This window comes from Schistocerca serialis, chromosome 1 (assembly GCF_023864345.2).
Source record: "Schistocerca serialis cubense isolate TAMUIC-IGC-003099 chromosome 1, iqSchSeri2.2, whole genome shotgun sequence".
NCBI lineage: Eukaryota > Metazoa > Arthropoda > Insecta > Orthoptera > Acrididae > Schistocerca > Schistocerca serialis.
Window position 1 is genome coordinate 724,245,665 of NC_064638.1, and position 24,993 is coordinate 724,270,657.

At 43.1% G+C, this 24,993-nt stretch overlaps 2 non-coding genes across 2 annotated transcripts; one reads left to right on the forward strand and one right to left on the reverse strand.

Moving 5' to 3' along the window:
- Positions 1–1,945: 1,945 nt before the first annotated feature.
- On the reverse strand, positions 1,946–2,018 carry Trnaa-agc (transfer RNA alanine (anticodon AGC)). The gene has a single exon. It is a non-coding gene; the product is annotated as a tRNA-Ala (tRNA).
- A 166-nt stretch (positions 2,019–2,184) lies between these two features.
- On the forward strand, positions 2,185–2,257 carry Trnaa-agc (transfer RNA alanine (anticodon AGC)). The gene has a single exon. It is a non-coding gene; the product is annotated as a tRNA-Ala (tRNA).
- Positions 2,258–24,993: the final 22,736 nt, after the last annotated feature.

A 24,993-nucleotide genomic window follows, 5' to 3' on the forward strand; every position in this document is an offset into this window, starting at 1 on the left:
CACGGCTGTACCATACATAATGTTTCATGATCATGGCAAGCGATCCTTCAATCGAATTAATTGATAGCAAATCTTTATGGATCATTTTGCCATCCGAAGAATCATACGTGGCTTTGAGTAATTCGTTCTTTAGTGTTGCTCTGTTAACGGGGCGGGACAGAAGGCGTTTTGCGTGTTATTTTCAGTCGCTCTGTAGCATGTGTGAGTGACACAGTGTCTCATTGGTAATAGTATACATTCATATCGACAAACTTCCCTTAAAAACAATAACACACTAGCAGCGCGGGATAGCCGCGCAGTCTAAGGGCGCCTTGTCACGGTTCGTACGGCTCCCACCGGCGGAGTTTCGAGTCCTCCTTCGGGCATGGATGTGGGTGTTCTCCTTAGCGTAAGTTAGTCTCAGTAAGATTAAATAGTGTGGAAACTTAGGGACCGATGACTTCAGCAGTTTGGTCCCATAAGATCTTACTACAAAAACGAAAAAGAATAACAGACTGCAACAGCATTAGACTACGTTTAACGTTATTCAGTGCAGATTCTTTTGGAAAGGCTTGTTCCTATTCAATGAGAAATAAAACAGCTGTAGAAAAAAATAAAAAATCTACAGCTGATTTCTGGAAGTGACTCTGTGTCCAAACGTAAGGACCTACTCGAAACAAATCAGACTTTTCCGTGTGAACCCTTTTTTATGGTCTGTTATTATGAGTTCATTAATAAATGACAGTGTCCACTCATACCTTAACACGAGAGACCATCTCAAGATTTCTCGAGATGTATATTATTACTTTCGTCTAAAAACTGAGACTGCACGCTTGTAAAAGCGACATCACCAACACCAATGATTATAATGCCACTGGTTGCAGTTGCTTCCCAAATATTCTCTGTTTTATCAAGCATCCGAAATAAATAATTTCAATTTTTATGCTAAACTATCCCTTACTCTTACGTAAAAAGTCTCCGTGATGGCCGGCTGCTGTGGCCGAGCGGTTCTAGGCGCTTCAGTCCTGAACCGTGCTGCTGCTACGGTCGCAGGCTAGAATCCTGCCTCGGGCATGGATGTGTGTGATGTCCTTGGGTTGGTTAGGTTTAAGTAGTTCTAAGTTTAGGGGACTGATGACCTCAGATGTAAAAGTCCTTTTTTTTTTTTTTTTTTTTTTTTACGTAATAAACTTTTATTTACAAATTAACAAATACATTGCTTGATCAATGGCACGTTTAGGTTTTACACATACAGTAATCGTATCTTTTCTTTTCCTATAGTCTTTCTTGTATTTTCTTTGTGATTTAGTTCTCTCTATTAAGCAAATTTTGTTTCTAAGTATGTACTTTTTATTTTATTATTTTTTATTTTTATATTTGTCTGTTTTCTAGTCTTCCTTTCAGCTCAGTTCTGTGTGCACTTATTAGTGCTGTATTTTTTTTATGACTATTTAATGGCATTTAATGAGATTAATTTGGTTGGCGCCAAAAGATGGCGTCCTTTAAATTTGGTTGAACCTATTAACTATGACATATTTCTATGGTACATTCAACAAAACAATGTATATACATATATATGAATAGTAAATTTAGGGAGAGGTATTTGATTGTGGTTGGTTGAGAGAGAGATTGGGAGGGAGGGAGAGAGAGAGAGATATAGTGTGTGTGTGTGTGTGTGAGAGAGAGAGAGAGAGAGAGAGAAAGTGAGAGGAAGTCATTTGATATATGCTAATAAATCATTGAGAATCGTCGTCTTGCATTTAGTCACAACTGTTTATGGTTTCCACGATTATTAAAATGAATGTTAGTTGAATTTGTGCAGTACTTACATAATCACCTTTTGGACACGCAAGAGGTCACCAATATTTAAGCACTTTCCCTAGTTGTGTGACGATGTGATTGCTGTATCGCGTTCTTAGAGCCATTTAAACCATCTCCGTGATGCAAAGGGAAAATAAAACAAAGCTGGAGGCGCCGGGTATCGATCCCGGTACCTCTCACATGCTAAGCGAGCGCTCTACCATCTGAGCTACGCCCCCAGTGTGGCAGCTAGTCCCCCTTTGCATTATACTGTATGTCCCGGCCAGCCAACCGGTTACCTGGCCTCCTCTGGCGAAACCTGTTGGGTGTGGTCACCGCCCGGAGGGCCGACGTCTGCAGTTGCCAAACTGTGAGACAGAAAGTGAGATCGTCGATCCACCGTCTGGGGGCGTAGCTCAGATGGTAGAGCGCTCGCTTAGCATGTGAGAGGTACCGGGATCGATACCCGGCGCCTCCAGGAACTTTCTTTTTTCTGGAAATTTTTATTGCCTACGATATTTCCAATTTCAGTGACTATAAGGAATTGTTTGTTTATCTTAAACTTAACTTGTAGTCAACTAGTGACTCGCGTCCAGGTGTCTTAAAAGGGTCCATTTATAAGCTGGACGGTGTGGCAGGTCGCCTACAGCACTCATTCGCCGCACAGCGCCGCCTGGCTGTGTAGCCACTGCCGACCTTCTGCCCAGACTGTGTTAAGCGGACGGGCAAGTGGAATCCGTCGTGTGCGACTGCAGGTAGAACAGACGAAGCTCACAGCTACGCTGACGTGTGCATCTATGAGTGAGCAGAAGTGCTTCCCAGACAGTAACGACACGTTGCTTACCTAGTTGCAGCGTAAATCTCCCAGGAGTCGAAGGTTTATTCTTTCATAGTAGAAGACAGCAACCAGCTACTATTGATAATGCTGTTTGTTTACGTGAATAGCGCCGTAACCGATTTCGAACCGACGGATTCATGTTCAAATGTGCGTGAATTCCTAAGGGACCAAACTGCAGAGGTCATCGGTCCCTAGACTTACACACTACGTAAACTAACTTAAACTAACCTATGCTAAGAGTAACACACACACCCATGCCCGAGGGAGGACTCGAACCTCCGGCGGAACGGGCCGCGCAGTCAATGACTTGGCGCCTCTAACCGCGCGGCTGCGGATTCATCTTCAGACAGCTGTTCTCATCAAGATACACATTTGTCAAAGTTTACATACTTTTTGACTCTTTATTTCCCCTTGATCCTTTATTCCCCTTTGTGGTGAAAGATTTTTGGGATGGTGATGCTTCTAAAATCCAGCGAATTTTTTTTTTTTTTTTTTTCGTTGACTTGAATTCACGAAGTATTGTAGAGTATATGAAGCAGGTATACAACTGTACACAACCATATTGCGTCAAGCACCAAAAAGTTTTTTTTCAGGTGGGAAATGTACACAAAAATGACGATATCGCAAATACAAGAATGCCAAATAAATTCTATCTCACAGACATTACAATGTATGCATTGATCTGACAGTACAAAATGTACAAAGAATAAATGTCACGTTATATGTAAGTAACATTCAATGAGCATTAATTACAAATAAAGTCAATAGATGTAGCAACCAGTTTGTTAGGAAATGTTACTTGAATGGTATTATGTAAAAAATGTGGTCCACTCAGGGAACAAAATAAGTAATGAGAAATAAATAAATATTACGACAGTGGAAAGTATAATAACGTACGGTGGCTCCGTGAAACTTTAAATTAATTTACCAGTTTTATTAATCTGATACTGAACAAGCTGAAATGTGTTTGTGTATTATTTATATTGGAGTACTAAGAAAATAGTTGCTGACATTGTCAGTATCACCGAACTATCAGTTTAATAATTAATTTTTGCAAAATACGAGCAAAAATTCCTTACAGAAGAATGGGAAAACTAGTTGAAGTGTAGAGATACAGCAAGAGGTGAATGCATAAAGCAGATTCAGAAGGACGTAGGTTGCAGTAGTCGGATGCTGAGTAGCATGGAGAGCTGCATCAAACCAGTCTGCGGACTGAAGACTACAACAACAACAACAACAGACTGATTGCTTGTTGTTGCCAAGTGAAGCAGGGTTTATTTATGTTTTAAACTGGAAATTTTGTAGAAGGCTACGATAGTAACTCTGTCTGTTGACTGAGGGGATGCTGTGGTGGTTTGTTTTTATGTACTATATCTCTGTCTACTACCTTTTCAGCTGGGTGTGGTCGTCAATGATTCTTACTCTATGTCCATTGAGAGTCGTATGCATTGTAAGTGCAGATTTTGATGAGTTGTCCAAACGTATGACCTCTAAATGATCTTTTAACCCAATGTCGAAGGTTTTCTCTGTTTGTCCGATACAGTAGAAGGGGCAACTTTGGCAAGTGAGTTTATGTATATCTGGCATTTTGTGGTGGGGAGCGTTGATATTCCTTAAGCTTTAAGCTTACATTTATTTTTTTTATTTTTAAGATAACCTATGTAAATTTCAAAAAAATTGCTTCGTGATGCGTGCAACTGTATGAAAATGAACCTGTCGGTTCGAAACCGGTTACGGTGCTATTTAGATAAATTAGGAGCATTATCAGTAGTGTTTACTTGCTGTCTCCTACTTGGAAAGAATCAGCCTATATTTTGTACGCAGCCACGTTCTCAAAATGTCTGTTTTCGACGAAATAGCTCAGAGGAATTTCTGAAGTAAAGTACTAACGGCATACGTAAAAATCTGAACTACGAAATTCCTTCGTCGGGAAATCCTGAGACAAGTGCACAGCGAGTTTTTCAGCTCGATTTTGCATCTTCTGTAAGCAACAGCTATAAGCATCGGCTGCGGTTCCCCAGGCGCCAACTGCATATTCCGAAACTGGGCGCAGTCTCGTAATTGTGTAACCGCGGTGTCGCCTGTGAGGTCGCTGGTGTTCACCCTAACGTCATAAGAGGCAACGTCTTAGTCCAGCGCCAGCCGAGCCCACTTTATTGTAGCCGGGTTTTCGGCTGCAAGCCACCGTCTTTACTGTGGCTGTTACCGGATATTTCGATCTCCATAGCTTCTTCTATTACGCTACGCCTGAAGACGTTAGCCTGGGTGGTGATAGAGGTGTCGTAAAATGCAGTTTTATGTCAGTTTTCCGAGCATTTTCAGTTACAGTTGATTTCCGTGGATACCGTAGTCACAGAATCTTATGACGGCCAAACGGCAGTATTCGTGCATATAAGACCACACGATATGGCTGAAAACCCGGCCGCGAGATTAAGTATTCATATTTCACGCTTCGCTCGCTTCAATCGGGCTCTTTCTGCTTTTGCCACCTTAATGACATGTTGTTCAATAACGGTATTTCTGGTAAGAGTTCTTCATACTACTTCTGGAGTCACCAGTCTTCTGACTGGGTTAATACAGCCCGCTACGCCTCCCCTCCTGCGCCAACCTCTTCATCTCACAGTAGCACTTACAACCTATGTCCTCAATTATTTGCTGGCTGTATTCCAGTCTCTGCATTCCCCTACAGTTTTTAACTTCCACAGCACTCTCGAGTACAACAGTGGCTAAAATGCCTTGCTGTCTTAACACAGGTCTGTTCTTCTTGTCAGTGATCTCGATAAGTTTCTTTCCTCGCCAGTTCTGCGGAGAACCTCCTTATTTCTCATTTTACCTGTCCAACGAATTTTCTACACCCTTCTACAGTATCTGGTCTCAGATGTTTGGATTCTCTTCTTCTCCGGTGTTCTCACAGTCCATGATTCACTATCACACAGTAACGTGCTTCATCTGTACATTCCCAGAAATTTCTTCAGCAAATTAGGGCGCGCATTCGATACTTGGCCAGGAATGACCTCTTCGCCTACGCTGGTCTACTTTTTCTGTCCCCTTGCTTCGTGTCAGGTATTATTTTGCTTCGAAAGTGCCAGATTCCTGCACTTAATCTTGTTATTGATCATCAGTTCTGATGTTAAGTTCATCGCTAATTGCATCGCTATTACTCCTCATTACTACCGTCTTTCTTTGGTTTACTCTAAATTCACATTCTGTACCCGTTGGACTGCTAATTTCATTCAACACATTCTGTAACCGGCCGCTGTGGTCGAGAGGTTCTAGGCGATTCAGTCTGGAACCACGCTACCACTACGGTTGCAGGTTCGAAACCTGCCTCGGGCATGGATGTGTGTGATGTCCTTAGGTTAGTAAGGTTTAAGTAGTCCTACGTTCTAGGAGACTGATGACCTTGGATGTTACGTCCCATAGTGCTCAGAGCCATTTGAACCATTTGAACATCCTATAATTCTTCACTTTCACTAAGGATAATAACGTCATCAGCGAAACTTACCAGCGAAATTCTTTAACCCTAAATTTTAATCCCACACCTGAACTTTTCTTTTATTTCAGCCATTGCGTCTTCGATGTATGCTTGAACATTAGTGGTGAAAGACTGAATCCATTTTTCCTGAGCGCTCTTCGTTCTTGGTCTTCTATTCTTACTGTCCCCTATTGGTTTTTGCGCATGTAGTTATTATCTGCCTTTCCCTAAAGCATAAACCTATTTCTCTCAGAATTTCTAGTATATTAAGCGAGCTTACATTGTAGGAAGCTTTTTCTAGCTCGCCAAATCTTGAAGTTGTCTTGACCACGGTGGTCTCCATTTATTCATCTTCTTATAGAGCGACAAAGTCTGAAATGTAATTGCAGCTTTTGAGAATTATTAATGAAATCTCATTCAGTCTGCATATGACTGGACGGGGCACAAGAAAGATGAAAAAAGATAGCAGAAGGTACGATGCAAAACAACCGATTTTCAATGTCTCTCAGATACCAGACACACTGCACTGGGGTTACAGGCGGGACTGACCAGGAGATGAACGGCTGTGGGAGGACACGCGCAAGAAAGGTGGATTATCTTTCAAAGTAACAACTATGAAGAAATCGTTTCAAAAGGTGCACCCGCTTGTATCGGAAAAGAATGGAGGAGACAATCGACCTTCTGCTCTTCGTGGAATTATTACACCATTTTCTTCAAGAGATTTAGAGAAACCACGGAAAACTTTAATCGAGGTGGCTGGACGGATATTTGAAGCACGGTCCTTCCGAAAAGACTCAGTTCCCTCTCCGCCACCTCGCTCGGAGAAAGTCAAATGGATGTCTTCCTGATACCTTGCGAACTCTGGTTTTAAACAGCATTGCTGCCGTCACTTGGGACTTTCGTGCAGTGGATATCTAGTCGATAGTTCTTAGTGGGACAAAGATGATGAAAACCAGAAGTAATACACTACTGGCCATTAAAATTGCTACACCAAGAAGAAATGCAGATGATAAACGGGTATTCATTGGACAAATATATTATACTAGTACTCACATGTCATTACATTTTCACACAATTTGGATGCATAGATCCTGAGAAATCAGTACCCAGAACAACCACCTCTGGCCGTAATAACGGCCTTGATACGCCTGGGAATTGAGTCAAACAGAGCTTGGATGTCGTGTACAGGTACAGCTGCCCATGCAGCTCCACCACGAACCACAGTTCATCAAGAGTAGTGACTGGCGTATTGTGACGAGCCAGTTGCTCTCCCACCACTGACCAGTCGTTTTCAATTGGTGAGAGATCTGGAGAATGTGCTGGCCAGGGCAGCAGTCGAACACTTTCTGTATCCGGAAAGGCTCTTACAGGACCTGCAACATGCGGTCGTGCATTATCCTGCTGAAATGTAGGGTTTCGCAGGGACCGAATGAAGGGTAGAGCCACGGGTCGTAACACATCTGAAATGTAGCGTCCACTGTTCAAAGTGCCGTCAATGCAAACAAGAGGTGACCGAGACGTGTAACCAATGGCACCCCATACCATCACGCCGGGTGGTACGCCAGTATGGCGATGACGAATAAACGCTTCCAATGTGCGTCACCGCGATGTCGCCAAACACGGATGCGACCATCATGATGCTGTAAACAGAACCTCGATTCATCCGAAAAAATAGCGTTATGCCATTCGTGCACCCGTGTTCGTCGTTTAGAACACCATCGCTGGCGCTCCTGTGTATGATGCAGCGTCAAGGGTACCCGCAGCCATGGTCTCCGAGCTGATAGTCCATGCTGCTGCAAACGTTGTCGAACTGTTCGTGCAGATGGTTGTTGTCTTGCAAACGTCCCCATCTGTTGACTCAGGGATCGAGACGTAGTTGCACGATCCGTTACAGCCATGCGGATAAGATGCCTGCATCTCGACTGCTAGTGATACGAGGCCGTTGGGATCCAGCACGGCGTTCCGTATTACCCTCCTGAACCCACCGATTCCATATTCTGCTAACAGTCATTGGATCTCGACCAACGCGAGCAGCAATGTCGGGATGCGATAAACCGCAATTGCGATAGGCTTCAATGCGACCTTTATCAAAGTCGGGAACGTGATGGCATGCATTTCTCCTCCTTACACGAGGCATCACAACAACGTTTCACCAGGCAACGCCGGTCAACTGCTGTTTGTGTTTGAGAAATCGGTTGGAAACTTTCCTCATGTGAGCACGTTGTAGGTGTCGCCACTGGCACCAGCCTTGTATGAATGCTCTGAAAAGCTAATCATTTGCATATCACAGCATCTTCTTCCTGTCAGTTAAATTTCGCGTCTGTAGCACGTCATCTTTGTGGTGTAGCAATTTTAATGGCCAGTAGTGTACTTACAGAGAAGCACTTGAGAACTGGTCTCCATTGTTTGGATTTGGTGTTGGGTGGGGAGAGACAACGAATGGCTATCTCCCAGAATCAAGTCTGCAACATGGGCGAATTCATTACGAAACACAGTTGATGGCACGACGAAGCTATCACGTACTGCGGAGGCCGAGTGACCCGTGCTGGACTGCTACAACGGCGTACAATATAGACAGGTAGCAGGAACGAACAAGTATTGCAAGACAAGTATTTTCTTACTTGTTCATATTGAAACGAGGCAACAATGCGTTTCAGGCGAATTACCTCTTAGATTCTGTCATCTCCAAATTAAAAGTGGCTGACCACGTACTTATTCGAAAACACTGTGGCGGTTCGGATCACATTTGATCTACTGATTAAACGTGCATTTCCTTGCGTGACTTTATTAATTTTGAGCATTAGTGACTGTAATAACAATACTTTGTGACTGACGCCGGATGTCGTGATTATTTCTTATCTCATACAACCAACTGAACAGTTACAACAGTTACATTTATAGGAATCATACTTACGTCGTACGCCGCACATTGATTCCTGTGGTTATTTCATGCATTGTTGCTTACCTGTTAGCACTGACAATTCTACAGAAACGCCGCAGATCTCATCGTTAAGCGATGGCTAGTGGCCACTGCGTTGTCCGTGGTAAGAGGTAGTGCCTGAAATGTGGTATTCTCGGCACACCCTTGACACTGTGGATCTCGGAATATTGAAGTCGCTAACGATTTTCGAAATGGAATTTCCCATGCTTCTAGCTCCAACTACCATTCCACGTTCGAAGTCTGTTAATTCCAGCCGTGCAGCCATAATAACGCCTGAAACGATTTTCACATGAACCACCTGAGTACAAATGACAGCTCCGTCAATGCACTGCCCTTTTATAACTTTTGTACGCGACAGTACCACCACCTGTATATGTGCGCATCGCTGTCCCATGACTTTTGTCACCTCAGTGCCGTACAGTGACGTAATTTTGCCGGTACATTCAACGGTATATGTGGATACGGGCTGTAAAATGAGTTGTAAATTGAGTTAGTAGTAAAGAAGTAATAAAACCTAATGCGAGGTGCTGAAATTTTATTGCATGAATAGCGAATATGTAGCAGAGGATAAACTTTTTTCCTGTTGTTATTTTGTGGGGTGGGGGTGTGACAGCGCGGAAAAGTTCCGAAAAGATTTCAAATTCTATGTAAAGCTCATTGGAAGCCGCTAACTGCTCTCATTCTCAAATACTGGGTGAATAAAGTATGCGTATTTGCGCGCTTTGACACTGTCTCAGTACATGTACTTAGTCTAAAACTTCTACCTTTAACGTTACATTCCATATTTTAATGAGCAGATTATTACAACAATTTAAATTTTTAAATGATGCCAATAATTATAGGAAATACTGAAAATCAAATTTTTGTTGGTCCTGGAAGCCAATAGATAGGCAGCTTGCAAATGGGACTGCCTGTTTAGTAACAATCACTTCGTGAATGTGGCTCCTTAAAATTTTTCCTGTCTTTGTGGATGCGTTACTCTGTTCGAAAATGTTCAAATGTGTGTGACATCTTATGGGACTTAACTGCTAAGGTCATCAGTCCCTATGCTTACACACTACTTAACTACTTCTTTCTTCTGGTAGACAAAACAAATGGCATACTTGGAACAAGAGTACCACATGGGACGTTTGCTAGTATCCCTGCTGTCTCTCGATACTCCATGTCTTCCAGGCCAGAATGTTAGCATCTGGAAATGCTTCAAGGCCACCATAGTCTGCATGATTACCCCATACAACAGCCAAGGTAAGCCATGTTGACACTCCAAACACAGCTTTTACATCACAAGTGAAGTTCAGACGAATCCACGAAAAAACACTTGGGCCTCCAATCAATTGCTGTTTGGAAAACTGTCCAGCCAAGTCAATATCAATAGCCTTTAATGAGACCTGTACACAGGTACACTGCGCCGCCAGCGACGACGGTAACCTAGACGTCGCAGAGGCATTGCTGTTACTTCTGTTAGCGTGCCTCAGCAATGCCTCTGCGACGTCTAGGTTACCGTCGTCGCTGGCGGCGCAGTGTACCTGTGTACAGGTCTCATTAAAGGCTATTGATATTGACTTTGCTGGGCAGTTTTCCAAACAGCAAGAAGTTAAATGCTGATGAGTACCTTTTGATATGGGCTAAAGTTGGCAATAACAATTGTAAATCCTAAGGACAAAGACACACACACACACACCCATGCCCGAGGGAGGACTCGAACCTCCGCCGGGACCAGCCGCCGTTACTCTGTAACAATGATGTCATGTTAGTCGTTTATTAAATCACCTTGTGACCAGTTGCTATGATCCATATGTACAAAAGGCATATATTAAGCCTCTCTGCTTTTAATCTGTGTATTACACTGTCCAGTCATCTTAATGTGCCCAACTGTTAAAAGCCTGAATAACCACCTTCTGTAGCGTGAGACGTGCAGGAAGAGAATAAATGAGATACTGGAAGGCACCAACAGGGACGTGGCCAGCTGCGCTAGGTTTCTCGGCTGAGGATCGATTGCGCGAACGGCCCGATCGAGGTGGTCCTCTAGATTCACGACTGGGTTTAAATCCGGTGACTTTGAAGACGAGAGGTGTTCGGTAAACTCAGCCCTGGTGCTCTTAGAACCACGCACGTACACTGTGTGCTCTGTGTCACGTTGCATTGTCCTGCATGTAGGGATAGACACGCTCCTCAAGGAAAGATGGCTATTTGTGTTGATCCATTGTGTCTTCAAAAATGAGGAGGGAATGTCACAGACCATAAGGCTCCTTCCTCCGACCAGGACCCTTCCGACAACTGTTGCAGAGCCGTACACGCCAATGACCGTCTGTCAGATGGACCATAAAACATCATTGATTTGAAGAGTTCACCTTTCGCCACTCAGTGGACTTCCAGTTTCGGTACTGGCGTGCGAATTCCAGCCTGTGCCAGTCAGCATGTGGATGCATAAACAAGGCGCCTCCTGCTGAGGCCCAAACGCACCAGCGTCCACTGCACGATCGTTGAGAAGACGCTGTTGATAGCCCCTTGGTTCATCTGGACGGTTGCTCAACAGTTGCACGTCTATCCGCTCGTACACGTCTCTAAAGCCGTCATCCACGCCTGTCACCTGTGACCTATAGTGTGCCACAGCTGCCCTGGTGCTAGTTTTGGATAGCGCAATTTTGCCACGCGCGGTTCACTTTTCCACGACGGCATGCAAACAGTTTACAAACTGGAAATGCTTCCAACCTTGGCCCAAGAGCGAATGATAAGCCCTTCTGGACGTCAGATTACGACAACGGCACTGTGATCCGCGTCCGCACGAAACGCTTACGTACTATCCGTTGACAACCGAGCGAGGTAGCGCAGTGGTTAGAACACTGGACTCGCATTCGGCAGGACGACGGTTCAATCCCGCGTCCGGACCTCTTGATTTTAGGTTTTCCATGATTTTCCTAAATCGCCCCAGGAAAATGTCGGTATGGTTCCATTGAAAGGGCACGGTCGACTTCCTTCCCCATTCTTCCCTAATCCGATGAGACCGATGACCTCGCTGTTTGGTCTCATCCCCCAAACAACCCAATCCAACTATCCACTGCTAGTGCTGCCACTTTCCGTTCAAATGGTTCAAATGGGTCTGAGCACTATGGGACTTAACTGCTACGGTCATCAGTCCCCTAGAACTTAGAACTACTTAAACCTAACTAACCTAAGGACAGCACACAACACCCAGCCATCACGATGCTGAGAAAATCCCTGACCCCGCCGGGAATCGAACCCGGGAACCCGGGCGTGGGAAGCAAGAACGCTACCGCACGACCACGAGATGCGGGCCCACTTTCGGTCTGTGAGTGTTTGTTGTACGTTGACATCGAATATAACTTGTGTTCACATTAATGTAACTGTACTGTGTACGTTTATTTTAATTTTTCACATATTGTGAATATACTTTCCATCATCACCATTTTGGACAAACTGTGCTTCTCAGCAGTATATATGACTAACTTAATTTCAAGATTTTAAACATGGCTGAAACAGCAACTGTTGAAATTCTTCACGATAAACCATGACAGCCAAAACAGTTGCAGGATAAAGATTTATTAAAATTCTTGACCAAGGTTTCGGTATATATAAATATACCTTCATCAGAAGTAAAAAATCCTGAACAGGGAGACACTTTCATTAGCAAAACCTTAGCATCGGAAATGAGAAACACTAAAGCTTAAGTAACAGTGAAATTACCAGAGTAATACAGGCACAAAATCTTTTAGTTACTTACTAAAATTACATCAGGCAATCGAGATAATAATTTTAGTAAGTAACTAAAAGATTTTGTGCCTGTATTACTCTGGTAATTTCACTGTTACTTCAGCTTTAGTGTTTCTCATTTCCGATGCTAAAGTTTTGCTAATGAAAGTGTCTTCCTGTTCAGGATTTTTTACTTCTGATGAAGGCATATTTATATATACCGAAACCTTGGTCAAGAATTTTAATAGCCGGCCGCGGTGGTCTCGCGGTTCTAGGCGCTCAGTCCGGAAACGCGTGACTGCTACGGTCGCAGGTTCGAATCCTGCCTCGGGCATGGATGTGTGTGATGTCCTTAGGTTAGTTAGGTTTAAGTAGTTCTAAGTTCTAGGGGACTGATGACCTCAGATGTTAAGTCCCATAGTGCTCAGAGCCATTTGAACCATTTGAAGAATTTTAATAAATCTTTATCCTGCAACTGTTCTGGCTGTCATCCTTTATCGTGATGAACTAACTTAATTATTAGACATTTCCTTAATAACACTGGCTATGTGTCATTTTATGTTACATTCCCGTAACTTTTTTAACACACTGACGAACAAAAATATTTTTGTGTAGATATTTTAATTTCCAGCATTCTTTTAAAGACAACTGAAACTTTTTAATTCGTAAAATGGAAATCACTTCTCCTGATTAGTCTCATACCTTGAGGTGTGCGACATCCCCCACTGACGAGTCATAACACTATGTCCACCTTCTTAATAGCGTGCTGGTCCATATTCAGAACACAGTGCAGCAGCGACTATGTGTGGCATGGATTCGACAAATCCTCATAGGTTTCAAGACGTATGTGGCACCAGATGTCAACGAAGTCAGAAAATATTCGTAAATTACGGGACGGTGGTTTGTGGGTGCGAAGCTGGCGACTGCTAGCTTCCCAGACATGTTTCATGGGGTTCAGATCAGGCGAATTTGGTGTCTAAGATATGATGTGATTTTACTACCATGCTCGTTAGATCACTGTCGCACGATTCTAGCATCGTAAACTGGACAGTTTTCCTGCTGGAAGAGCCCATTGCCTTCAGAACAGACATCAAGTGTAAAGGGCTGCATGTGGTCAGCCGTAGTACTCACATAATCCACAGCGGCCATCGTGCCTTCGCTTTTAGCACAAATTCGATGGAAGCCCAAGTGAATGTCCCCTAGCATAATACTGCCTGCATCGGCCTGTGCCCGTGGCGAAGCACACGTTTCAAGCAGACATTCACATAGGTATTGCTGTTTCAGGGCTCGATCATCGAACTGATGTAACAGGAAGCGCGATTTATCCGACAAGGTCATTTGTTCCCACTGATCCACGGCCTAATATTGATGATCTCGTGCCTACTGCAGTTGACTTACACAAGCTCCATCTCGGTAATAGCCTCCTATTCTGCAATTTCATCAGTTTTAATCTGTAGTTCGTAACCAGTAAAGGTCACTTCCAGGTATACAGCTTTCTTTCACGATGTTAAACCAGTGTTAAACTAAGTGGTAGCGCTGATTAAATTACGTTCTGTGCATATTTCTGCCACTTCCTCTTTCACTCATGTTGAATTCATGCAAATTTTGGACTCAATATGTGGCAGACTTCTGGTCCAGAGTTGAGCTAAGAAAGAAAGAGATTCTGGCGGGGCGGGCGGATCTTAGAAGCTCACAAACAGGATTTATGCGCTTTCCAGCTGAAGCTGACGAGTATAATTCAAATGACTCTGAGCACTATGGGACTCAACATCTTAGGTCATAAGTCCCCTAGAACTTAGAACTACTTAAACCTAACTAACCTAAGGACATCACACACACCCATGCCCGAGGCAGGATTCGAACCTGCGACCGTAGCAGTCCCGCGGTTCCGGACTGCAGCGCCAGAACCGCTAGACCACCGCGGCCGGCAAGTATAATTATTGTTGAGGAGCTTTCTAGCAATCACCAGAAATTATTGGGGAAAAATTAAAAGAAACCGTAATTGGGATGGCTGGACGAAGCACTAATCCTGAAATCTCATTATAAAAACTAATTTTCTAATTTTCATAAAAAGTAATTACACTTTAAGTAACCCTGCAGAGAGTAGAAAGTATTTTTAAAAGAATATTATCCAAGTTTTTATTCAGAATGCGAGAGTTTTCATTGAATGCCTTCAGTTCTAGTGGAAACTCAGAAAAATACAGGAAACCGATTTTTATATTATGTATGTAATATTTTTCAGTAAGAATATATTAGTAGTGAAGAGAACATCAACTACAGGTTTCGAAAAATTTTGAGACATCCCTCAACGTATCTTGTGTCTTACTTTCAGATATCAGAGAGATTTCTAGTTGCACTACCCCTTATTTCGTAACCTGAATACACATGCCCCTACAAGCTATATGTTGTTCAGGTTAACTTCCAGGGTGACCGGCGAAGGAGTCTCTGATTTCAGAACTAAATATCTCGTAAACTAAGATAGATAGAGGAGTGCAACGAAATCGTGAAAGCTGTAAGATTTGTATTCAGAACTTATACAGAAGTTTCGAAATAGCCATAAAAGATGGTAACACATGGCGCTGTGCAGAGCGCACAGTAACTTAAGTTCGTCCAGTGTGGTGGAATGGTTACGGTAAACAGTGTCTTTCAATGTGCCCCACAAAAAGTAGTCACAAGGAGTTAGGTCGGGCGGATATGGGGGCCAATCCATCCCTGCACCAGTAAATTTGCAATAATCTAACGCAATTATTTTATTCCAGAAGTATTCATCGAGAAAGCGAAACATCTCTTCAGTGCATGAACCACTCGGTATCTGGTCGACCCTCAAACCTTAGCTTTGTGGCGACAAACTGTCCGAAAATCGCCATGTAACTTTCACTAATGATCATTTCTAGTATGAAAAAAGGGCCAATAACGCCTCTGCTGCGTACCGCAACCCAAACAGTAACTTTGGGCTAAAACAGTGGTTTCACTCCACACAAATGGGGATTTTCGGAACCCCAAAATGGTGTTTTGCTTGTTCACGATTCCATTCAGGTGAAAGTGTGCTTCATCTGTGAATCACATGCAACCAACATCAAACCCATCATTGTCAATCATTTTGAGAACCTGGTTCCCACAGTCAGCCCCCTGTCGCACAGCTCGGTAGGTGGTTTTGGATTTTGAGCGGAAATATCTGTAGGCTCTATCTCCGTATCTTTTGCATGCTGGAACACTTCAAACCAGTCTCTGCTGTGTTTCCTCAGACGGATTTCCCTGGATTTTGCTGAATAATTCCAGAAACTGTGGTGACATTTTCAAGAGTAACAACTGTTTGCCTGAGGTCTCACTAGATCATTAGCCACCCTGCCTGCACTTTGGAATTTGACAAATAACTTGCGAATGGCTTAAGCATTAAATCGTACTTGCCATAGGACTGTGTTCTAACCTGTGGTATTCCAGTAACTGAAAAACACTTTATTCAGTGGAATAAATGATTTCAGCCTTTTTCTTTGGCTCGTGAAAGTCATTTCACGTTTCAGTAGTGGAACTGGTCTCTCTCCCTCCCCCCTCTCTCCCCTCTCCCCATCTTCCTCCCCCTCCCCCTAACCCTCCCCCTTTCTCTCTCTCATGAATTCGCAAGGCTCCCTAGTGTCGTTGTTGCGTAGGTCTAGCAGCTTCACTACTGTGCCCACTTCTTCCAAGGGCTGGTTGATGTAACTTCCCACTTTGGTTATGAATCTCTTTGCCCCGTGTTGTCTTCATATGTTTTGCTGTTGCTGCGTGACGTCGCTACTCTGCTAGCACCTGCTCTGCTAGAGCACCTGGTTGCCGAGATTATTAACGAACTGATTCTTAGAATCCCTCAGAGCCGCATAAAATCTTATTGCTGTCTGCCGCAGTCGATATTTTAACATCGGCATTCGAGCAATTTGGTTTAGCTACCAGGTTGGGAAGTCGCGTGGCAGGTGCACCACTAACTTGAGGGATTCGTTCTGGATCGTTTGCAGCGTGTGGAGTGACGAGTCGGTAGCACTTGCCCACACTACAGCAGCCTGATGAGTGCCAGGCAGTCAGGCAGAGCGTAATGCCACAGTGTGAGGAGTATCGTTGTTGGATTGAGTGAGGTGTACAGCAAACGCATCCTGCCCACCAGTTTACCCCTCACCTCTCGGAAGTGTGCCTTCCACGTCAGGCACCTGTCCAAAATGAAGCCAATAATTGCGAGTTCGAGACCACGGGATGGAGCCATCCGTGGCCTGCGTTGGCTGTAAATCTGCTGCAGCCGCTTGCGTGTGAAGATCACCGGCTGGCTCTTGGCTGCGTTTAACTTCAGGCGCCATTTGCTGGCCCAACCTCCGAACTCACTGCAGGACAGCTATAGGCGACATCGCAGCAGTTGCGCGTTCATATGTCTTTCGAACAGAGCAGCGTCTTCCACGATGAGCGGCAGATGGCTCCTCGGTGTCTTCCGGACCTCTGCATGTGAAGAGAGAGTAGGGGGCCGCTCACAGACCCCTGTGGAACTCCCACTCTGGTGGGACGAGCTGTGGAATCGCCATCGATCGCCTGCATATGGAATGTGCGCCAGCTCAGGTACAACTGGACCAGGCAGACGTGCGACACAGGTACCCCCAGTACAAGCAGCTCGAATAGGAGGCCGTCGTGCCACTAGCTGTCTAACGCTTTGGAGACGTCGGCGCTCTGCGCTACGGTGCACTACTTATAGCCACTATCTATTGCTACTACTAAAAGGTATCAGATAGATTATATAATGGTAAGACAGAGATTTAGGAAGCAGGTTTTAAATTGTAAGACATTTCCAGGGGCAGACGTGGACCCTGATCACAATCTATTGGTTATGAACTGTAGATTAAAACTGAAGAAACTGCAAAAAGGTGGGAAACTAAGGAGATGGAACCTGGATAAACTGACTAAATCAGAGGTTGTACAAAGTTTCAGGCAGAGCGTAAGGGAACAATTGACAGGAATGGGGAAAAGAAATACAGTAGAAGAAGATGGATAGCTCTGAGGGATGAAGTAGTGAAGGCAGCAGACGATCAAGTAGGTAAAAAGAAGAGGGCTAGTAGAAATCCTTGGGTAACAGAGGAAATATTGAATTTAATTGATGAAAGGAGAAAATATAAAAATGCAGTAAATAAAGCAGGTAAAAAGAAATATAAACGTCTCAAAAATGAGATCGACAGGAAGAGCAAAATGGCTAAGCAGGCGTGGCTAGAGGACAAATGTAAGGATGTAGAGGTTTATCTCACTAGGGGTAAGATAGATACCGCTTACACGAAAATTAAAGAGACCGTTGTAGAAAAGAGAGCCTCTTGTATGAATATAAAGAGCACAGATGGAAACCCAGTTCTAAGCAAAGAAGGGAAAGCAGAAAGGTGGAAGGAGTATATAGACGGTTAATAAGTCACAGCAGCAAAATACTAACGCTAATTCTTTACAGACGAATGGAAAAACTGGTAGAAGCCGACCTCGGGGAAGATCAGTTTGGATTCCGTAGAAATGTTGGAACACGTGAGGCAATACTGAACTTACGACTTATCTTAGAAGAAAGATTAAGGGAAGGCAAACCTACGTTTCTAGCATTTGTAGACTTAGAGAAAGCTTTTGACACTGGAATACTCTCCTTCAAATTCTAAAGGGGGCAGGGGTAAAATACAGGGAGCGAAAGGCTATTTACAATTTGTACAGCACACAAAATGGCTCTGAGCACTATGCGACTTAACTTCTGAGGTCATCAGAACTTAGAACTAATTAAACCTAACTAACCTAAGGACATCACACACAGCGGTCGCTCGGCTCCAAACTGCAGCGCCCAGAACCGCACGGCCACTCCGGCCCGCCTACAGCAAACAGATGGCAGTTACAAGAGTCGAGGGGCATGCAAGGGAGGCAGTGGTTGGGAAGGGAGTGAGACAGGTTTGTAGCCCCTCCTCGATGTTATTCAATCTGTATATTCAGCAAGCAGTAAAGGAAACAAAAGAAAAATTCGGAGTAGGTATTAAATCCATGGAGAAGAAATAAAATCTTTGAGGTTCGCCGATGACGTTGTAATTCTGTTAGAGACAGCAAAGGACTTGTAAGAGCAGCTGAACGGAATGGCCAGTGTCTTGAAAGGAGGATATACGATGATCATCAACAAAAGCAAAACGAGGATAATGGAATGTAGTCGAATTAAGTCGGGTGATGCTGAGGGAATTAGATTAGGAAATGAGACACTTAAAGTAGTAAAGGAGTTTTGCTATTTGGGGAGCAAAATAACTGACGATGGTCGAAGTAGAGAGGATGTAAAATGTAGACTGGCAATGGCAAGGAAAGCGTTTCTGAAGAAGAGAAATTTGTTAACATCGAGTATAGATTTAAGTGTCAGGAAGTTGTTTCTGAAAGTGTTTGTATGGAGTGTAGCTATGTATGGAAGTGAAACATTGACGATAAATAGTTTAGACAAAAAGAGAATAGAAGCTTTAGAAATGTGGGGCTGCAGAAGAATGTTGAAGATTAGATGGGTACGTCACATAACTAATGAGGAGGTATTGAAAAGGATTGGAGAGAAGAGGAGTTTGTGACACAACTTGACAAGAAGAAGGGATCGGTTGGTAGGACGTGTTCTGAGGCATCAAGGGATCACCAATTTAGCATTGGAGGGCAGCGTGGAGGGTAAAAATCGTAGAGGGAGACCAAGAGATGAATACACTAAGTAGATTCAGAAGGACGTAGGTTGCAGTAAGTACTGGGAGATGAAGAAGCTTGCACAGGATAGAGTAGCATGGAGAGCTGCATCAAACCAGTCTCAGGACTGAAGACCACAACTACAACAACAACATGTATTGCAATTACAGCGCCATCTATTATTAGCTATTCGAACTATTTCTAATTTCTGTGTAGCTGCTGTATAAAATTCTAACCGCTTTCACAATATACACACCGTTCGTTGCACTTCTCTATCGAGTCCGCAGGTTGTGGTCTAGTGCCGGCACAGTAGGTCAGCGTGTTCGGATAGAGGGTTCGCTGGCCTCTGAAATAAAAAAAAACTGAGTGAAAGGATCAACAATCAACTTCGACATGTGTCAGAGGACGTCCGCCCCGATCGAATGCAGTGAGCAATAACGAACAAAATAAGATCAAAAACAAAAGTGGTTAGCGTTGCTGCCTCCGCATTACGGGGTCATGAGTTCGACTCTCAACTGTGTCGGGGATTTTCTCCACCCAGGATTAGGTGTTTGTGTTGTCGTTACTATTCAGGTTATTGCTGAGAATGGAAAGTGTAAAGATTGGGAATTTGTACGGGTGCTGATAATCATGCCGTTGAGCGCCCCACAAACCAAAACCATCAACATCTATCGATTTTAGTTATCGAGATATTTCATTTTAAAATCAGGAACTCCTGCGCTGAACACCCTGTACCAACAGTGTATTGCTACTGACTAAGGTCCTGAATTCCGTGGTACTATAAGGTACCAGTGACCATTGGCAGCTATTTTGAAAATTCTTGAAATGCGGAGAAAACTTAACGGTGGGCAACATTGTTACACATTAAACTACATAAAATCACTCAGCAAATTAATTTCTAGATTATACGTAGTTTTAGTTGTTATAATGGTGCAGCTTATATTGCCGCGCGGGATTAGCCGAGAATAGTTCCGTTTCAGCCGCGCTCGCGAGTGGCCGCTGTTAACTGTTGCGCTGCACTTCAGTGTTTACATCGCTATACTTGTGCTTCGCCGAGTGCCGTCCGTCCGTTAATCTCCGTGTTCGTTCCTGTTCCTTGTGATCTGATCGCTCTTTCTGGTCTTGCTGCTGCTACTTGGAATTTCGGTTGTTTAACCGAAATTGCTTCGCTGGATTAACCATGGCTACAAACCTCAGGAAGAACACTCTGGTATTTGCTTTTGACAAAGAATCCCGTCCTGTTCAGCCGACATCCCTGGAAATAGATGACTGGATTACACAGGTAATTGGTCTAAATTCTGAAACCGTTCATACCTGGCAACTGGATCAGGAAAAATACTGTGTTTTTGTCAAGTTAATCAGTGCTTCGACTGTTGATAAAGTGTTACGAAAGTGGGGCTATGAAGTAGATTTTGTGCATAGAAATGGTTATAAAAGTAAGGTTTCCATCTATAGAGCGGACATTCATTACAAAACCGTTCGTGTCTTGAATCTCCCCATTGAAATTGAAAATGATAAGATTAAGGAAGCTCTTTTAAACTACGGAGACGTTAAATCAATTGCAAATGAAAGATGGTCGCCTCGCTTTAAACTGCAGTGTTTTAACGGGGTCCGCTGTGTAGAGATGGACGTTAAGACGAATATTCCGTCTCACATAACTGTTTGTGGGTATAAGGCACAAATTGTTTATACAGGTCTGGAAGCTACATGTCATATATGTAACGAAACCGGCCACTTCAGACAGGAATGTCCGTGGCGAACTGTTGTGCTTAAAAGTAATTTGATACAGCGTCAGAAGCTTACCTTAAATGATCTGTTACCAAAGAATAGCACGGAACAACTGGTTGAGGATGTTAACGCAGCGGGACAAGCTGATGTCTCCCTTCACGATAACAGTCAATTTCCCCCGTTAACAACAAAAGGAAACCCCGTTGCCACTACTCGTGAAACTGAAATGCAACCGAAAAAACGACCTCTGGAGATAACTGATAGTTGTTCAGAGGACGAGCTGTCTTGTCCCACTCCCTCACTTCGCAAGCAAAAACAGTGCGATGAGAAGGCAGAGGAACCTGAAGGCAAAATGCGAATGGAAACTAATGAACAGAAAGATAATACACATACGGTACCAGAAAATGAAAGGGGTGTAAGCAGCATTAATTTGCAAGAAACAACAGGTGCAGTAGCCGATTGCAAAGATCAGAATCTATCTGTTAATAAACAAATTCAGGGAGAGGATGCAAAACTGCAGTCTCCATTTGTTTCCCTCGATCAGAAAGTGAGTGAAATTAATAAAGAACGAGGAAGTGGTGGGCAAACTGAAATCACGGTCAACACCTCAGGGCAGGCGCCGGCAACCGAAATTGCTAAAGCGTCTGCTGCTGCTCCAGATAAGCCACGAAGTAAAATACCGACGCAACCAAATGAGAATGTAGCTCGTAACCAAGGGAAGGGAAAATCCAGTAGGGGCGACCCAAACCCAAAGAATGTTCAGTCCGAAACGGTCGTACACGAATCACTGGAGGAAAAATCAGAAAGTTTACCAGGAAATCAGTCTGCTTGCGGTACAAGAGAAAACATCAGAAGTAGAAAAAAAAACGGGACAGTAACTAATAAACTGATTGAAGTGTTATTCCATGTTCAGCCTTCCGAGAAAACTGTTACAGCTTAACTGAACCCTGAACCACAGTAAACTAAATTAGTTCAACAAAACAACTACATAGTGACAGCACAATGACGCAATCTTATTCTGTCACCACTATAAACATAAATAAAATCACGACGGGTTTAAAATTATCGGCCCTTAAGGAATTTTTGTACGAATCCGCGACTGATATTGCCCTGTTACAAGAAGTTCTAATTTCGGATTTGGTAATTCCCGGTTTTGTCAGTTACATAAATGTATCTCCCGAAACAAGTGTTGGAACAGCTATTTTGGTAAGGGAAGGGATTACAGTAAGCGAGGTGGAACGACTGGAATCCGGAAGGGGAATAGGACTAAATACCTATGATGTGACTATCATCAACTTGTACGCCCCTTCAGGAAGTTCTCATCGAGCTGACAGGGCACGTTTCTTCAAAGACGACTTGATATACTTGTTAAGGAAATCACCAAGACAGTTATTACTTGGAGGTGATTTTAATTGTGTTTTAAATCGAAAAAATCAGTTACCTAATTTTAATTTCTCAAGTGAACTAAAACAATTAGTTACTGGTTTAGAATTAAAGGATATATGGGAAATCAAATACCCCTCCATTGTTGAGTTCACTTATGTCACGGCAACATCACGTAGCAGGATTGATAGACTATATATTTCTAAAAATCTTGTAACTTCCGTGACAAAAGTAGAAACCATTCCTACGTACTTTTCAGACCATTCAAGTGTCTTAGCTTGCATAAATCTAACAAGACAGCCGGTTCGCCGATTCAAGAATCAGTGGAATTTGAACACTTCCTTGTTAGTTAATCATGATTTAGAAGATCTGATTAAAGAAACATGGGCAATATGCCTGCCAGCCCGTAGTAGATATGCCACTGCTATTGACTGGTGGGTTAAAATGGCAAAGCCAAAGTTGAGGAAAGTTCTTATTCAATACAGTGCCCAGAGCGCAAGGGAAATGAAATGCACTATAGAGTATTACTATTCCGTTTTGAGAGATCTATATGATCAAGTCTCAGCAGGTTCCTCACTTCGGATAGCAGACATCAAAAAAGTCAAAGCCAAGTTACTTAATATCAAGAGAAGTCAAATGGAATGGTTGAAAATAAAATCGAAGGCAAATTCGGTGTCAGCAGATGAAACTACTTCCCTATATCATTTAGTGAAGCATACGAAAAACGGGAGAAGGACTTTTATTGAAGAAATTCGAACAAAACACGGCACGATTCTCAGCACCCAGCAGGATATCATGGACGAGATTTATCGCTATTATTGCGAGCTATATTCTGACATCAAAGTAGTGATGCTTCCTTGGAAGAATTCCTTGACATCCTAGCCCCACAGCTGACAGAAGATGACAACGAAAATTTTCTCGAGGTTGTCAGTGAAGAAGACGTGTATGAGACTCTGTGCGCCTCGCCACCAAAAAAATCCCCAGGACCGGATGGTCTGCCAGCAGAATTTTACATCCGTTACTGGCCAATAGTGGGTGCGAAAATCACGGACATTGTAAATGAGGTTATTCAGGGTAAAATGATTCCGGCTGAGTTTAAGGAGAGTAAAATTGTTTTGGTGCCAAAAAATAATGGAAACAAAGATTTAAATAATTTTTGTCCAATTTCACTGCTGAATTCTGATTATAAATTAATAGCTAGAATAATAAACAAGAGAATTTCATGCCTTACAGATAAAATTATTAGTCAACATCAGAACTGTGCGCAAGGCAGAACCATTTTTCAAAATCTAGCGGAATTCAGGGATATCATTGCAATAACTTCTGTAACAAACATAAAGTGTGCTTTATTGTTTTTAGATTTTTATAAGGCGTTTGATGTAGTAAACCATGAATATCTTCTACAGACATTGAAGAAAATAGGTTTCAACGATAGGGTTATACAGTTGATTAAGAACATAGCAACTGGAATAAACGCTAAAATAGCGGTGAATTGTCAACAATCCAGGCCGATGAAAATACAACGAGGTGTTCCTCAAGGAAGTCCTCTGTCCATGTCGCTCTTCGCAATTTCGCTGGAACCTTTCCTCCGACATGTCCATGCTACATTAAAAGGCTTAACATTATCAGGAAACAAAACAGTTATAAGAGCCTATGCTGACGATATAGGGGTCATTATAAGGAATAATGACGAGGTAACCACGCTAGCAACAGTGATTGATTCGTACTGTAGAGCATCTGGAGCCAATGCAAACGGAAAAAAAAGTAAGATGTTAAATCTCAGAGGTTTTGATAATATCAACGTCGAGTGGGCAAACTTAGTCCGACAACATAAAACACTTGGGATCACCCTGACAGCATGCCCTATGAAAATGACGGCTTTAAATTGGAAAGTTGCAGCAGATAAAGTGCAAGGAGCCATTGTAGAGAATTTAACTCGATATATGAACCAAGTTCAAAGAACACAGTATATCAACTCATGCATCCTTGCTAAGGCTTATTATACTGCCCAGCTGTTTCCAATACCGAGAATGATAGCGAGGAGAATAATGTCCAACATCACAAAATTTTTGTGGAGAGGTGAAGTGTTCAGAGTATCTGCTAAAGTAGCCACTTTAGATCCTAAAAATGGTGGACTAGGATTAATTGATATAACGGATAAAGCCTCTGCTCTTTTTATCAAAAGGCAAGTTAATTTAATAAGAGACTCGCGAGAAAGCATAACCAGCCAACTTTTCGACATCATTAAACCTCCAAGCCTGCTTCCCCCGATTGACGTGCAGAATATCAACAGTCGCTTACAGCACGTGAGGATTTTCTATGTTGAGTTTAGTTATGTCAGTGTCGAACTCAGGCAGTCCCGACACTTAACATCGAGAGCCATAATGCGGGAACGAAAGAAAAGCGAAGGAAGAAACAAAATAGAACGACAGTTTCCAAACATTGAGTGGACTGAGATTTGGAAAAACA